The sequence below is a fragment of the Brienomyrus brachyistius genome, chromosome 2 (assembly GCF_023856365.1).
Source record: "Brienomyrus brachyistius isolate T26 chromosome 2, BBRACH_0.4, whole genome shotgun sequence".
In the NCBI taxonomy this organism is placed as follows: Eukaryota; Metazoa; Chordata; class Actinopteri; order Osteoglossiformes; family Mormyridae; genus Brienomyrus; species Brienomyrus brachyistius.
In genome coordinates, this window is record NC_064534.1 from 43,526,681 (window position 1) to 43,540,944 (window position 14,264).

Below are 14,264 nucleotides of genomic sequence, written 5' to 3' on the forward strand. Positions count from 1 at the left end.
TTAAAATGTATAAGGATTGTTTTGTTATAGGGAAATTTTAAATTAATATGAGTGGGATATAAGTCATTTAGGCAACAAGATTTGAGGAAGAACCTAAATAGTGGCTGGAAATGACCAACCAGGCAGGCAGAAGTGTGCTTTCCTTATCTCACAAGTCATGGAAGGGTGGGGTGGGGGGACACATAAGTGGGGGGTAGGAACTGTGGAATCAGGCAAGGGTGTAAGAATTTAGGATATAGTCTTGTTATTTTAAAGAAGGTGTACATGATTATTTTAATTGCATTTAATAGGAACCAGTAAGCTGCATTTAGCACCATGCTGCAAATACACATTAAAAACTTTAAAGAATAAGGTCTTAGTTTTTAAATAAAGACATCCTACAAGGTGCCCACGGCCCCAGCTTATATAATCTACAAGCTTGATCTGAGATGCTTGCTGGAGTACAATGCTAAGTTGACAACGGTAACGGTGCTGCAGCCTGTTTGATAGTTAATGAAACACAGTTCAAATTCAACAGTGTCAGTAGTCATCCACTATGCAGGGAGACTACAGATTGACTATAACGACCCGTTTATCTGCTGTCATTATTTATTTATTTTTTTTGACAGAATAAAGCCTTAGTTATTTTAATAAATATGTTTTTTCAGTAAATGTGTATTCATGCTCATGTGCACAAACAGACACACACACACATCGGTGGTCAGGGGCTTTAGAGTTTAACTTTAGGTCTGTGAAAGTATAGGACCGCGATGTGTATACAGGCCCCAAAACACATTAACTTAGTCGTTCATGAGTCTTATTGTGAAAAACCACGCAAAATGGACATGTAAATTTTAAAGAAAAGACATTAACTGCTTTTGTTAATGTTTAAATGTATAAAAACTTTAGATGTAGTTGTTAAACAGTCAAACAAAAATGTGTTATTTTAAAGTAGTATAAAATATAACCTTAACTTTGGACGCAAGATGAACAACCTACAAACACAGACAGACACACACACACACACACACACAGCAAAGCCCCAAGAATGCGCACAAGCACACAACCATAGGTGGGCTTTTAGAGTTTGCTCAATCAAAAAAACATCAGACCCATATAGTTTACGTTTTTTATTAAAATGTGTAAGGATTGCTCTGTTAGAGCGCAATTTTAAATTAGTATGATTGTGATATAAGTCATTTAGGCAACAAGATTTGAGGAAGAACCTAAGTAGCGGCTACAAATGATCGACCAGGCAGACAGAAGTCTGCTTTTCTTATCTCGCAAGTCATGGAAGTGTAGGTGGGTGTAGGAACTGTGGAATCAGGCATAGTTATTTCAATAAAGACATCCTACAAGGTACACCACGGCCCAAGCTTATAGCGTCTACTATCATGATTTGAGAGGCTAGATGGAGTACCATGTTAAGTTGACAATGGTAACTGAGATGCAGCCTGCATGCAGGGAGACTAGAGAGTGACTATAGTACCCCATTTAACCGTTGGTCCTTATTTTTTAAGAATTTTGACAGAATAAAGCCTTAGTTATTTTAATAAATACGTTTTTTCCAGTACATGGTTGTTCATACTCATGTGCACAAATACACACACACACCGGTGGCCAGGGGCTTTAGAGTTTAACTTTAGGTCAGTGAAAGTATAGGATCGTTATGTGTATTCAGACCCCAAAACATATTAACTTAGTCGTTCATGAGTCTTATTGTGAAAAACCGACAAAATAGACTTGTAAATTTTAAAGAAAAGACATTAACAGCTTTTGTTAATGTTGAAATGTATAAAAACTTTAGCTGCTTTTCTTAAATGGCCAGAAAAATTGGCTCAACACTATTAGTTTATATGAGGAGGGAGTGTTTGCAACAGTCACAATCCTAGCAGGCAAGCATAACATGCCAAAGAAACATCTCTTTCATTTATTTCAAAGCAGACACTTTGTGCAAAAGTTGTTTCCTCATTGCCCAAACGGCCACCAGAATTGGATGGTCCTTAAAGACCTTTCATAAGACTTGGAGGCCCTGTCCTGAGGTTTATCAAAGACCAGGTTCTTACACTATAGGAGACTGATGCTGTTTAAGTACTCGATGGGATGACCCCTGCAATGAAATTTGTAACATTTCAAGGTGTATATTTTAAAAGAATGAAGTGCCTGGCCAGTAAGAGAGGCATAGTATCAGATGGCGGAATGTCGAGCAGGTTTGTTAGAGGGTTAGAGGAGATAGAACTATGTTTTGGCTCTGCTCTCTCAATTATCTGAGTTCAGGACAAACATATTCAAAGCCATTGAGCAGGACATCAACATAGTTCTGCCTCCTCTAATCCTCTAACAAACCTGTTCGACATTCCACCATCTGATACTTTGCCTCTCTTACTGGCCAGGCACTTCATTCTTTTAAAATATACACCTTGAAATGTTACAAATTTCATTGCAGGGGTCATCCCATCGAGTACTTAAACAGCATCAGTCTCCTATAGTGTAAGAACCTGGTCTTTGATAAACCTCAGGACAGGGCCTCCAAGTCTTATGAAAGGTCTTTAAGGACCATCCAATTCTGGTGGCCGTTTGGGCAATGAGGAAACAACTTTTGCACAAAGTGTCTGCTTTGAAATAAATGAAAGAGATGTTTCTTTGGCATGTTATGCTTGCCTGCTAGGATTGTGACTGTTGCAAACACTCCCTCCTCATATAAACTAATAGTGTTGAGCCAATTTTTCTGGCCATTTAAGAAAAGCAGCTAAAGTTTTTATACATTTCAACATTAACAAAAGCTGTTAATGTCTTTTCTTTAAAATTTACAAGTCTATTTTGTCGGTTTTTCACAATAAGACTCATGAACGACTAAGTTAATATGTTTTGGGGTCTGAATACACATAATGATCCTATACTTTCACTGACCTAAAGTTAAACTCTAAAGCCCCTGGCCACCGGTGTGTGTGTGTATTTGTGCACATGAGTATGAACAACCATGTACTGGAAAAAACGTATTTATTAAAATAACTAAGGCTTTATTCTGTCAAAATTCTTAAAAAATAAGGACCAACGGTTAAATGGGGTACTATAGTCACTCTCTAGTCTCCCTGCATGCAGGCTGCATCTCAGTTACCATTGTCAACTTAACATGGTACTCCATCTAGCCTCTCAAATCATGATAGTAGACGCTATAAGCTTGGGCCGTGGTGTACCTTGTAGGATGTCTTTATTGAAATAACTATGCCTGATTCCACAGTTCCTACACCCACCTACACTTCCATGACTTGCGAGATAAGAAAAGCAGACTTCTGTCTGCCTGGTCGATCATTTGTAGCCGCTACTTAGGTTCTTCCTCAAATCTTGTTGCCTAAATGACTTATATCACAATCATACTAATTTAAAATTGCGCTCTAACAGAGCAATCCTTACACATTTTAATAAAAAACGTAAACTATATGGGTCTGATGTTTTTTTGATTGAGCAAACTCTAAAAGCCCACCTATGGTTGTGTGCTTGTGCGCATTCTTGGGGCTTTGCTGTGTGTGTGTGTGTGTGTGTGTCTGTCTGTGTTTGTAGGTTGTTCATCTTGCGTCCAAAGTTAAGGTTATATTTTATACTACTTTAAAATAACACATTTTTGTTTGACTGTTTAACAACTACATCTAAAGTTTTTATACATTTAAACATTAACAAAAGCAGTTAATGTCTTTTCTTTAAAATTTACATGTCCATTTTGCGTGGTTTTTCACAATAAGACTCATGAACGACTAAGTTAATGTGTTTTGGGGCCTGTATACACATCGCGGTCCTATACTTTCACAGACCTAAAGTTAAACTCTAAAGCCCCTGACCACCGATGTGTGTGTGTGTCTGTTTGTGCACATGAGCATGAATACACATTTACTGAAAAAACATATTTATTAAAATAACTAAGGCTTTATTCTGTCAAAAAAAAAAATAAATAATGACAGCAGATAAACGGGTCGTTATAGTCAATCTGTAGTCTCCCTGCATAGTGGATGACTACTGACACTGTTGAATTTGAACTGTGTTTCATTAACTATCAAACAGGCTGCAGCACCGTTACCGTTGTCAACTTAGCATTGTACTCCAGCAAGCATCTCAGATCAAGCTTGTAGATTATATAAGCTGGGGCCGTGGGCACCTTGTAGGATGTCTTTATTTAAAAACTAAGACCTTATTCTTTAAAGTTTTTAATGTGTATTTGCAGCATGGTGCTAAATGCAGCTTACTGGTTCCTATTAAATGCAATTAAAATAATCATGTACACCTTCTTTAAAATAACAAGACTATATCCTAAATTCTTACACCCTTGCCTGATTCCACAGTTCCTACCCCCCACTTATGTGTCCCCCCACCCCACCCTTCCATGACTTGTGAGATAAGGAAAGCACACTTCTGCCTGCCTGGTTGGTCATTTCCAGCCACTATTTAGGTTCTTCCTCAAATCTTGTTGCCTAAATGACTTATATCCCACTCATATTAATTTAAAATTTCCCTATAACAAAACAATCCTTATACATTTTAATAAAAAGCGTGAACAATATATGTTTGGTGTTTTTTTTTGACTGAGCAAAACTCTTTTAGTGTTTTTGTGTGCGTGTCCGATACAACTGTAGTTTGTATCCCTTTAAACATTAACAAAAACAGTTAATGTCTTTTCTTTAGAATTTACAAGTCTATTTCTGTCTGTTTTTCGCGATAAGTTAGTAAACGACTAAGTTAGGGTGCTTTGGGGTTTGGTCACACATTGCGATCAGCAATCTAAAGTTAAACTATAAAGCCCCCCCGACCTCCGGGGTGTGTGTGTGTGTGTGTGTGTGTGTGTGTGTGTGTGTGTGTGTGTGTTGTGCACATGAGCATGAGTATACATTTACTGAAAAACATATTTATTAAAATAACTAAGGCTTTATTCTGTCAAAAAAAAAATTAATAATGCCAGCTGATAAACGGGGTCGTTATAGTCAATCTGTAGTCTCCCTGCATCGTGGATGACTGCTGACACTGTTGAATTTGAACTATGTTTCATTAACTATCAAACAGGCTGCAGCTCCGTTACCGATGTCAACTTAGCATTGTACTCCAGCAAGCATCTCGGATCAAGCTTGTAGATTATGTACGTTAGGGCCGTGGGCACCTTGTAGGATGTCTTTATTAAAATAACTATGACCTTATTCTTTAAAGTTTTTAATGTGTATTTGCAACATGGTGCTAAATGCATCTTACTGGTTCCTATTAAAAGTAATTAAATAATCATGTACACCTTCTTTAAAATAACAAGACTATATCCTAAATTCTTACACTCTTGCCTGATTCCACAGTTCCAACCCCCCACTTATGTGTCCCACCACCCCACCCTTCCATGACTTGTGAGATAAGGAAAGCACACTTCTGCCTGCCTGGTCGGTCATTTCCAGCCACTATTTAGGTTCTTCCTCAAATCTTGTTGCCTAAATGACTTATATCCCACTCATATTAATTTAAAATTTCCCTATAACAAAACAAACCCTTATACATTTTAATAAAAAGCGTGAACAATATATGTTTGGTGTTTTTTGACTGAGCAAAACTCTTTTAGTGTTTTTTGTGCGCGTGTCCGATACAACTGTAGTTTGTATACCTTTAAACATTAACAAAAAACAGTTAATGTCTTTTCTTTAAAATTTACAAGTCTATTTCTGTCTGTTTTTCGCGATAAGTTAGTAAACGACTAAGTTAGGGTGCTTTGGGGTTTGGTCACACATTGCGATCAGCAACCTAAAGTTAAACTCTTAAAGCCCCCCGACCTCCGGTGTGTGTGTGTGTGTTTGTGTGCATGCGCGTGAATAAACATTTACTGAAAAACTATTTATTAAAATAACTAAGACTTTATTCTTTCAAAGTTTTTAAAAATGTGTTTTGATGCATGTCACTAAATGCTGCTTAATAGTACCTAACCGGGGTTGCTCCCCCCAGAGAGAGTTGCTAGTCCATATCATTTCTCACTTAAAACATGACAGGGCTTTTGGCGTTGGAAAATAACGCATTTACTTAAAATAACACATTGACAAACACGACAAATGTTTTTATCCCTTAAATTATTGAAATAACTAAGGTATTAGTCTAACAAAGTTTTAAAAATGTTTTTGAAGTTCGTAGCTAAATACCGCTCACTAGTTCCTGCATCTATTACATTAATAATGTGCTGGGTGTGCTTTATTGAAAATAAAACGAACAAAATACACCTAAATTATTTTATTAATTAAATCTTATTGGCTTAAACTTTATAATAATTTGTCATACCCCCGTTTAAGTTACGGCACTTTACCCTGCTGATTAAGCCATTGAAGTTAGATACTTCATCCAGCCCCACAGGCCCTCAGCGGGGGCGCCCTGGGGCTATGCTAGAGTCCCAGAGCTGTGGTGTTAGACATCGACTTTTATTTCAATTAGACATATATTATTTTATACTATTTACGAATAAAACAGATTAACAAATAGACGTAATGTGCTTTCTGCCGGTGCGTGAATGCTGTCTGTCTGCTTGTCACACTCAGGACCAGCGGTTAAACGAGATGTTACACGCACTCTGCAACAATTTGTCAATTTGTCAATTGACGCTTCCTTCTCATAGGCTTATCGCTCACTGCCGCGGCCATTAGCTGATCGACATGTCTAGACATGCAATACGCATAAATCCCCATAAAACAGGATTGCTGTGTTTTTATCGTTATAAAATAGGACATTTTGTTAAAAATAAACCGTTAACAATACACAACTACTGCTTTTACCATTCAAAACTGCCCGACTCTCTTTCCTCTCTAGCTAGAAAAGCTCGACGCATCCGGTGACCCCTTAAAATTATTATGCCTTAAAACGTATTTAAAATGTCGCATTGATAAATTCATATAATGTATTTTATTCTTTTAAAGACTACTGATTCCAATTTGGTGCCATATGCTTTTATCTTGTAGGCCGTAGGATAGCTCTCTTTCTACCGGCTATAGGCCGTGGTACGTCTGGGGTATTATGCTTAAATTCTTTATTAATTAATGTTGGCTATGTGCTTTATAACACATTTTATACTTCTTTTACACACGTTTACTTATTGTATACACACTTTACAGTTCCGAAAACGACTTGCCTCAGCTGTTTTCAATAAAAGACAGTGGTGTGTGGGTGTCGTGGCTGCCCGCACAAGCGCGACATGGAGAGTCATTTTAACAAGGATCGCCAGCGTTATTCCTTGATTCTTGTTGTCGAAATGCTTAAGATGTTTTATTTTAAATAACACATTAGCCGAAAAGAGTTTCATTGCTTAAAAACGATGAGGTTAAAGAGGCTTATTTGAAATAAAAGATCAGCATGTGTTGTCATACATCTTTTCAATTTCTGTTTATACCTTTTGATTAACCATACGTAGATAAATTTAGCTAAATGTAGCTAAGCAATCCGGGAGTGTTGTGTTAGAGATCGACTTTTATTTAAATTAGAAATAGATTATTTTACACTATTTACAAATAAGCATATGAAATATAGAATTAGTGTGCATTCTGCCAGAATGGTGGCATGCTTCTCACAATCCAGGCCAACGGTTCGCATCACGACAACAATTTCCGCTGGTAGCCATTTGACAGCTGCTTCATGCAACGAGCTGGCTCAATAAAGGAAATGCTGTGTGGATCTACGCGCGTGCGCCACACAAGAGTGAGAGCATGCATTCGTTTAAACAAGAATTAACCGCGTTGTTTCCTGATTATTGCTATCGAAAATGCTCAGAGCGCTTTACTTTATTATTCACATTGACAGAAAAGTGCTTCATTACTTAAAAACATTACGGTTATAGGGGTTTAATTTGCTAAAACAGGCGCTCCGCCGGCGTCGCCATTTTGAAAGGGGAGGCGGCGTGGGTGCGCATGCGCCAAGCGCCGGACTAGCGATCGGCCATTCCGCCCCGCGTTGTTCAAACAGACAAGTCGCATGTGGCAGTGCTCCGGGGTCGTTTCGTCTTATTTCTTCTAAAAGTTTGCCGCTTGCATGCTTTCTTCAACCTGGTAAATATAACTAAAGTCTTTCGTGTTGGTTAAATGTAATGAGTGTACTCTTCTTTTAAAATGGCGGGGTGTATGTTTGTTGGTTTCGCTTGTTTAAATTTGCTCTTCTGCTGCTTCTTTCGGGCATGTTTGTTTAAATTCACCCTGCTTTTTCTTTTAAAATAACCCTGGGGGTTTTCTTCTTTAACACACTTGGTGCTTTCTTCTTTTAAAACATTTGGGTGCTTTCTTTTAAAATACGCCGCGGTGCTTACTAACAACACAGGGCCGGACGGACGCCCCCGCTGAACGTGTATGCGCTAGCTTGCCCTTATCCTGCTCTATGTTTTATTATTCCTTAAAAACGTAATTAAAAAACCACATTGATAAAATACATGTAATGTATTTTTATTCTATTAAAGTTTAATCTCCCAAACCCCCCTATCGGCAACACGTGGCATAAGCATGTATTGATACCATATATGGGCATAACGGCAATCTCCCAAAACCATATCGCCCCCTATCGGCAAAACGTGGCATAAGCATGTATTGATACCATATATGGGCATAAACTCTCGACCAATCAGAATCAAGGATACGCTACTTCCTCTTATGACGTCAGAAGCGGAGAATTAAGCTCCGCCCAAGGTACCACCTAACAATATATATGCTGTATTTAAAAGAGCAGGTTGGCCGGGGTAATTCACACCCTTCAATGCCAGATTAATGTTTAGGTTAGTGGGAATCACAGAGGAATTAGGGATGGAAACTTCTTTGCTGGTGGTAGAAGCGGTCTGGTGAATTTTTAGAGAGAAGAGGCCGTCGATGTTTGAATGTAGAAAATTGTTCTGGCTGCAGCCTGCAGTATGGACTTGTTGGCATGTGTAGCTCCCAGTATTCTGACAGCGCAACGTTTTGGGGAAGCATGTGATTCAACAGCTACCAGTGGGCTTCGTGCGGCGGAGATTTTGTGGCTGTTAGCGGAGTTGATAACAGAAAGTCATTAAGAGAAGCCTGCATGCGGTAGGCAAAGGAGTAATGTTTGCCGGCGGGGGACGTGCGGCGATTAACCTGTGCGGTAGTGAAAAGGACTTAAAGAGAAGGAAGTGTGCGGATGCGGAAAGAATGGAATAATTGTGGTAGGCTGCCAGCCGAGTAGTTTGGTGAATGTTTGGTGTGGGTCCAGCACTGCCGATTGGATGGTGGGGCTGCAGTGTGAGTCAGATAAAAAAAAAAAAAAAAACCAGGAGTAGGATACAATGGGACTAACTGGCATGTATAGAGGCGTGTAACGCAAAAGGGCTGTTTTTGTTAGCAGCTCTTGCTCACGGCCATACCACCCTGAACACGCCAGATCTTGTCTGATCTCGGAAGCTACGTAAGGTAGGGTCTGGTTAGTACTTGGATGGGAGGCCACCTGGGAATACCAGGTGCTGTAAGCTTTTCTCACTTTTACTTTATACAGGGGGCGCTCCACTTCACGATTAATTTAAATCTATCACTCCCCTTCCATTTTACTATTTTATATATTTCTTTTTTCTCTCATTCATAAAGGCAGATTTTACACACCGTTTTACTCTAAATACTGCCTGGTAATTCTAGCTGCTGTAAGCTGTTCGTGCCTTTATTCCACCAGGGCGCGATCTTCTCACAAACTTGAAGACTGTCACTCCCCATTCAAGTTTTACAACTTATTGTTAATAACAAAGAGACAGCTTTTTACACACAGTTTTAAACAAAGTACTGATATAATTCCTCTTCAACTCATCGCTTTGTTTTCTATGCAAAAACCACTTCACCACAGAAGACTCGATATTATTGGCATAGCAAGGTCTGCTCTTCTCCTCCTTTCAAAACTTGCTAAAAGCTGTATTTAAAAGACCAGGTTGGCCGGGGTAATTCACACCCTTCAATGCCAGCTTAATGTTTAGGTTAGTGGGAATCACAGAGGAATTAGGGATGGAAACTTCTTTGCTGGTGGTAGAAGCGGTCTGGTGAATTTTTAGAGAGAAGAGGCCGTCGATGTTTGAATGTAGAAAATTGTTCTGGCTGCAGCCTGCAGTATGGACTTGTTGGTGCGTGTAGCTCCCAGTGTTCTGACAGCGCGACGTTTTGGGGAAGCATGTGATTCAGCAGCTACCAGAGGGCTTCGTGCGGCGGAGATTTTGTGGCTGTTAGCGGAGTTGATAGCAGAGGGTCGTTAAGAGAAGCCTGCATGCGGTAGGCAAAGGAGTAATGTTTGCCGGCGGGGGACGTGCGGCGATTAACCTGTGCGGTAGTGAAAATGACTTAAAGAGAAGGAAGTGTGCGGATGCGGAAAGAATGGAATAATTGTGGTAGGGTGCCGGCTGAGTAGTTTGGTGAATGTTTGGTGTGGGTCCGGCGCTGCCGATTGGATGGTGGTGCTGCAGTGTGAGTCAGATTAAAAAAAAAAAAACAGGTGTAGGATCCAATGGGACTAACTGGCATGTATAGACGCGTGTAATGCAAAAGAGCTGTTTTTGGTAGTGTCTTTCGCTTACGGCCGTACCACCCTGAACACACCCGATCTCGTCCGATCTCGGAAGCTAAGCAGGGTAAGGTCTGGTTAGTACTTGGAAGGGAGACCACCTGGGAATACCAGGTGCTGTAAGCTTTTCTCACTTTTACTTTATACAGGGGGCGCTCCACTTCACGATTAATTTAAATCTATCACTCCCCTTCCATTTTTCTATTTTATATATATATTTTTTTTCTCTCATTCATAAATGCAGCTTTTACACACCGTTTTACTCTAAATACTGCCTGGTAATTCTAGCTGCTGTAAGCTGTTCGTACCTTTATTCCACCAGGGCGCGATCTTCTGACAAACTTGAAGACTGTCACTCCCCATTCACGTTTTACAACTTATTGTTAATAATAAAGAGGCAGCTTTTTACACACAGTTTTAAACAAAGTACTGATATTATTCCTCTTCAACTGACCGCTTTGTTTTCTATGCAAAAACCACTTCGCCACAGAAGACTCGATATTATTGGCATAGCAAGTTCTGCTCTTCTCCTTTCAAAACTTGCTAAAAGCTGTATTTAAAAGACCAGGTTGGCCGGGGTAATTCACACCCTTCACTGCCAGATTAATGTTTAGGTTAGTGGGAATCACAGAGGAATTAGGGATGGAAACTTCTTTGCTGGTGGTAGAAGCGGTCTGGTGAATTTTTAGAGAGAAGAGGCCGTCGATGTTTGAATGTAGAAAATTGTTCTGGCTGCAGCCTGCAGTATGGACTTGTTGGTGTGTGTAGCTCCCAGTGTTCTGACAGCGCAACGTTTTGGGGAAGCATGTGATTCAGCAGCTACCAGTGGGCTTCGTGCGGTGGAGATTTTGTGGCTGTTAGCGGAGTTGATAACAGAGGGTCGTTAAGAGAAGCCTGCATGCAGTAGGCAAAGGAGTAATGTTTGCTGGCGGGGGACGTGCGGCGATTAAACTGTGCGGTAGTGAAAAGGAGTTAAAGAGAAGGAAGTGTGCGGATGCGGAAAGAATGGAATAATTGTGGTAGGCTGCCGGCTGAGTAGTTTGGTGAATGTTTGGTGTGGGTCCGGCGCTGCCGATTGGATGGTGGGGCTGCAGTGTGAGTCAGATAAAAAAAAAAAAAAACATTAGTAGGATCCAATGGGACTAACTGGCATGTATAGACGCGTGTAATGCAAAATAGCTGTTTTTGGTTGCATCTCTCGCTTACGGCCGTACCACCCTGAACACGGCCGATCTCGTCTGATCTTGGAAGCTAAGCAGGCTAGGGTCTGGTTAGTACTTGGATGGGTGACCACCTAGGAATACCAGGTGCTGTAAGCTTTTCTCACTTTTACTTTATACAGGGGGCGCTCCACTTCACGATTAATTTAAATCTAGCACTCCCCTTCCATTTTACTATTTTATATATATATATATATTTTATCTCTCTTTCATAAAGCCAGCTTTTAGAAACCGTTTTACTCTAAATACTTCCTGGTAATTCTAGGTGCTGTAAGCTGTTCGTGCCTTTATTCCACCAGGGCGCGATCTTCTCACAAACTTGAAGACTGTCACTCCCCATTCACGTTTTACAACTTATTGTTAATGATAAAGAGACAGCTTTTTACACACAGTTTTAAACAAAGTACTGATATTATTCCTCTTCAACTGACCGCTTTGTTTTCTATGCAAAAACCACTTCGCCACAGAAGACTCGATATTATTGACATAGCAAGTTCTGCTCTTCTCCTTTCAAAACTTGCTAAAAGCTGTATTTAAAAGAACAGATTGGCCGGGGTAATTCACACCCTTCAATCCCAGCTTAATGTTTAGGTTAGTGGGAATCACAGAGGAATTAGGGATGGAAACTTCTTTGCTGGTGGTAGAAGCGGTCTGGTGAATTTTTAGAGAGAAGAGGCCGTCGATGTTTGAATGTAGAAAATTGTTCTGGCTGCAGCCTGCAGTATGGACTTGTTGGTGTGTGTAGCTCCCAGTGTTCTGACAGCGCGACGTTTTGGGGAAGCATGTGATTCAGCAGCTACCAGTGGGCTTCGTGCGGCGGAGATTTTGTGGCTGTTAGCGGAGTTGATAACAGAGGGTCGTTAAGAGAAGCCTGCATGCAGTAGGCAAAGGAGTAATGTTTGCCGGCGGGGGACGTGCGGCGATTAACCTGTGCGGTAGTGAAAAGGAGTTAAAAAGAAGGAAGTGTGCGGATGCGGAAAGAATGGAATAATTGTGGTAGGCTGCCGGCTGAGTAGTTTGGTGAATGTTTGGTGTGGGTCCGGCGCTGCCGATTGGATGGTGGGGCTGCAGTGTGAGTCAGATAAAAAAAAAAGAACATTAGTAGTATCCAATGGGACCAACTGGCATGTATATAGGCGTGTAATGCAAAAGGGCTGTTTTTGGTAGCATCTCTCGCTTACGGCCATACCACCCTGAACACGCCTGATCTCGTCTGATCTCGGAAGCTAAGCAGGGTAGGGTCTGGTTAGTACTTGGATGGGAGACCACCTGGGAATACCAGGTGCTGTAAGCTTTTCTCACTTTTACTTTATACAGGGGGCGCTCCACTTCACGATTAATTTAAATCTATCACTCCCCTTCCATTTTACTATTTTATATATATATATTTTTTTTTCTCTCATTCATAAAGGCAGCTTTTAGAAACCGTTTTACTCTAAATACTTCCTGGTAATTCTAGGTGCTGTAAGCTGTTCGTGCCTTTATTCCACCAGGGCGCGATCTTCTCACAAACTTGAAGACTGTCACTCCCCATTCACGTTTTACAACTTATTGTTAATGATAAAGATACAGCTTTTTACACACAGTTTTAAACAAAGTACTGATATTATTCCTCTTCAACTGACCGCTTTGTTTTCTATGCAAAAACCACTTCGCCACAGAAGACTCGATATTATTGGCATAGCAAGTTCTGCTCTTCTCCTTTCAAAACTTGCTAAAAGCTGTATTTAAAAGAACAGATTGGCCGGGGTAATTCACACCCTTCAATGCCAGCTTAATGTTTAGGTTAGTGGGAATCACAGAGGAATTAGGGATGGAAACTTCTTTGCTGGTGGTAGAAGCGGTCTGGTGAATTTTTAGAGAGAAGAGGCCGTCGATGTTTGAATGTAGAAAATTGTTCTGGCTGCAGCCTGCAGTATGGACTTGTTGGCGTGTGTAGCTCCCAGTGTTCTGACAGCATGACATTTTGGGGAAGCATGTGATTCAACAGCTACCAGTGGGCTTCGTGCGGCAGAGATTTTGTGGCTGTTAGCGGAGTTGATTACAGAGGGTCGTTAAGAGAAGCCTGCATGCGGTAGGCAAAGGAGTAATGTTTGCCGACGGGGGACGTGCGGCGATTAACCTGTGCGGTAGTGAAAAGGAGTTAAAGAGAAGGAAGTGTGCGGATGCGGAAAGAATGGAATAATTGTGGTAGGCTGCCGGCTGAGTAGTTTGGTGAATGTTTGGTGTGGTTCCGGCACTGCCGATTGGATGGTGGGGCTGCAGTGTGAGTCAGATAAAAAAAAAAAAAAAAACAGGAGTAGGATCCAATGGGACTAACTGGCATGTATAGACGCGTGTAATGCAAAAGGACTATTTTTGGTAGCGTCACTCGCTTACGGCCATACCACCCTGAACGCGCCCGATCTCGTCTGATCTCGGAAGCTAAGCAGGCTAGGGTCTGTTTAGTACTTGGATGGGAGACCACCTGGGAATACCAGGTGCTGTAAGCTTTTCTCACTTTTACTTTATACAGGGGGCGCTCCACTTCACGATTAA

The 14,264-nt window shown here is 40.7% G+C and overlaps 2 protein-coding genes, 4 non-coding genes and 1 pseudogene across 6 annotated transcripts in view; 5 read left to right on the forward strand and 2 right to left on the reverse strand.

Annotated features, from left to right (window-relative positions):
- Positions 1 to 14,264, reverse strand: part of LOC125715120 (uncharacterized) — a 1,180,389-nt gene that overhangs the window by 380,652 nt on the left and 785,473 nt on the right. The gene's annotated exons all lie outside the window — the stretch shown is intronic.
- LOC125715114 (uncharacterized) overlaps positions 1 to 14,264 on the reverse strand; it is a 935,270-nt gene that overhangs the window by 133,765 nt on the left and 787,241 nt on the right. The gene's annotated exons all lie outside the window — the stretch shown is intronic.
- Positions 9,321 to 9,439, forward strand: LOC125731990 (5S ribosomal RNA; annotated as a pseudogene).
- Positions 10,514 to 10,632, forward strand: LOC125735468 (5S ribosomal RNA). The gene has a single exon (XR_007394764.1). It is a non-coding gene; the product is annotated as a 5S ribosomal RNA (ribosomal RNA).
- LOC125731276 (5S ribosomal RNA) lies at positions 11,707 to 11,825 on the forward strand. The gene has a single exon (XR_007391562.1). It is a non-coding gene; the product is annotated as a 5S ribosomal RNA (ribosomal RNA).
- Positions 12,902 to 13,020, forward strand: LOC125733257 (5S ribosomal RNA). Its single transcript, XR_007392607.1, has one exon. It is a non-coding gene; the product is annotated as a 5S ribosomal RNA (ribosomal RNA).
- Positions 14,100 to 14,218, forward strand: LOC125734658 (5S ribosomal RNA). The gene has a single exon (XR_007393961.1). It is a non-coding gene; the product is annotated as a 5S ribosomal RNA (ribosomal RNA).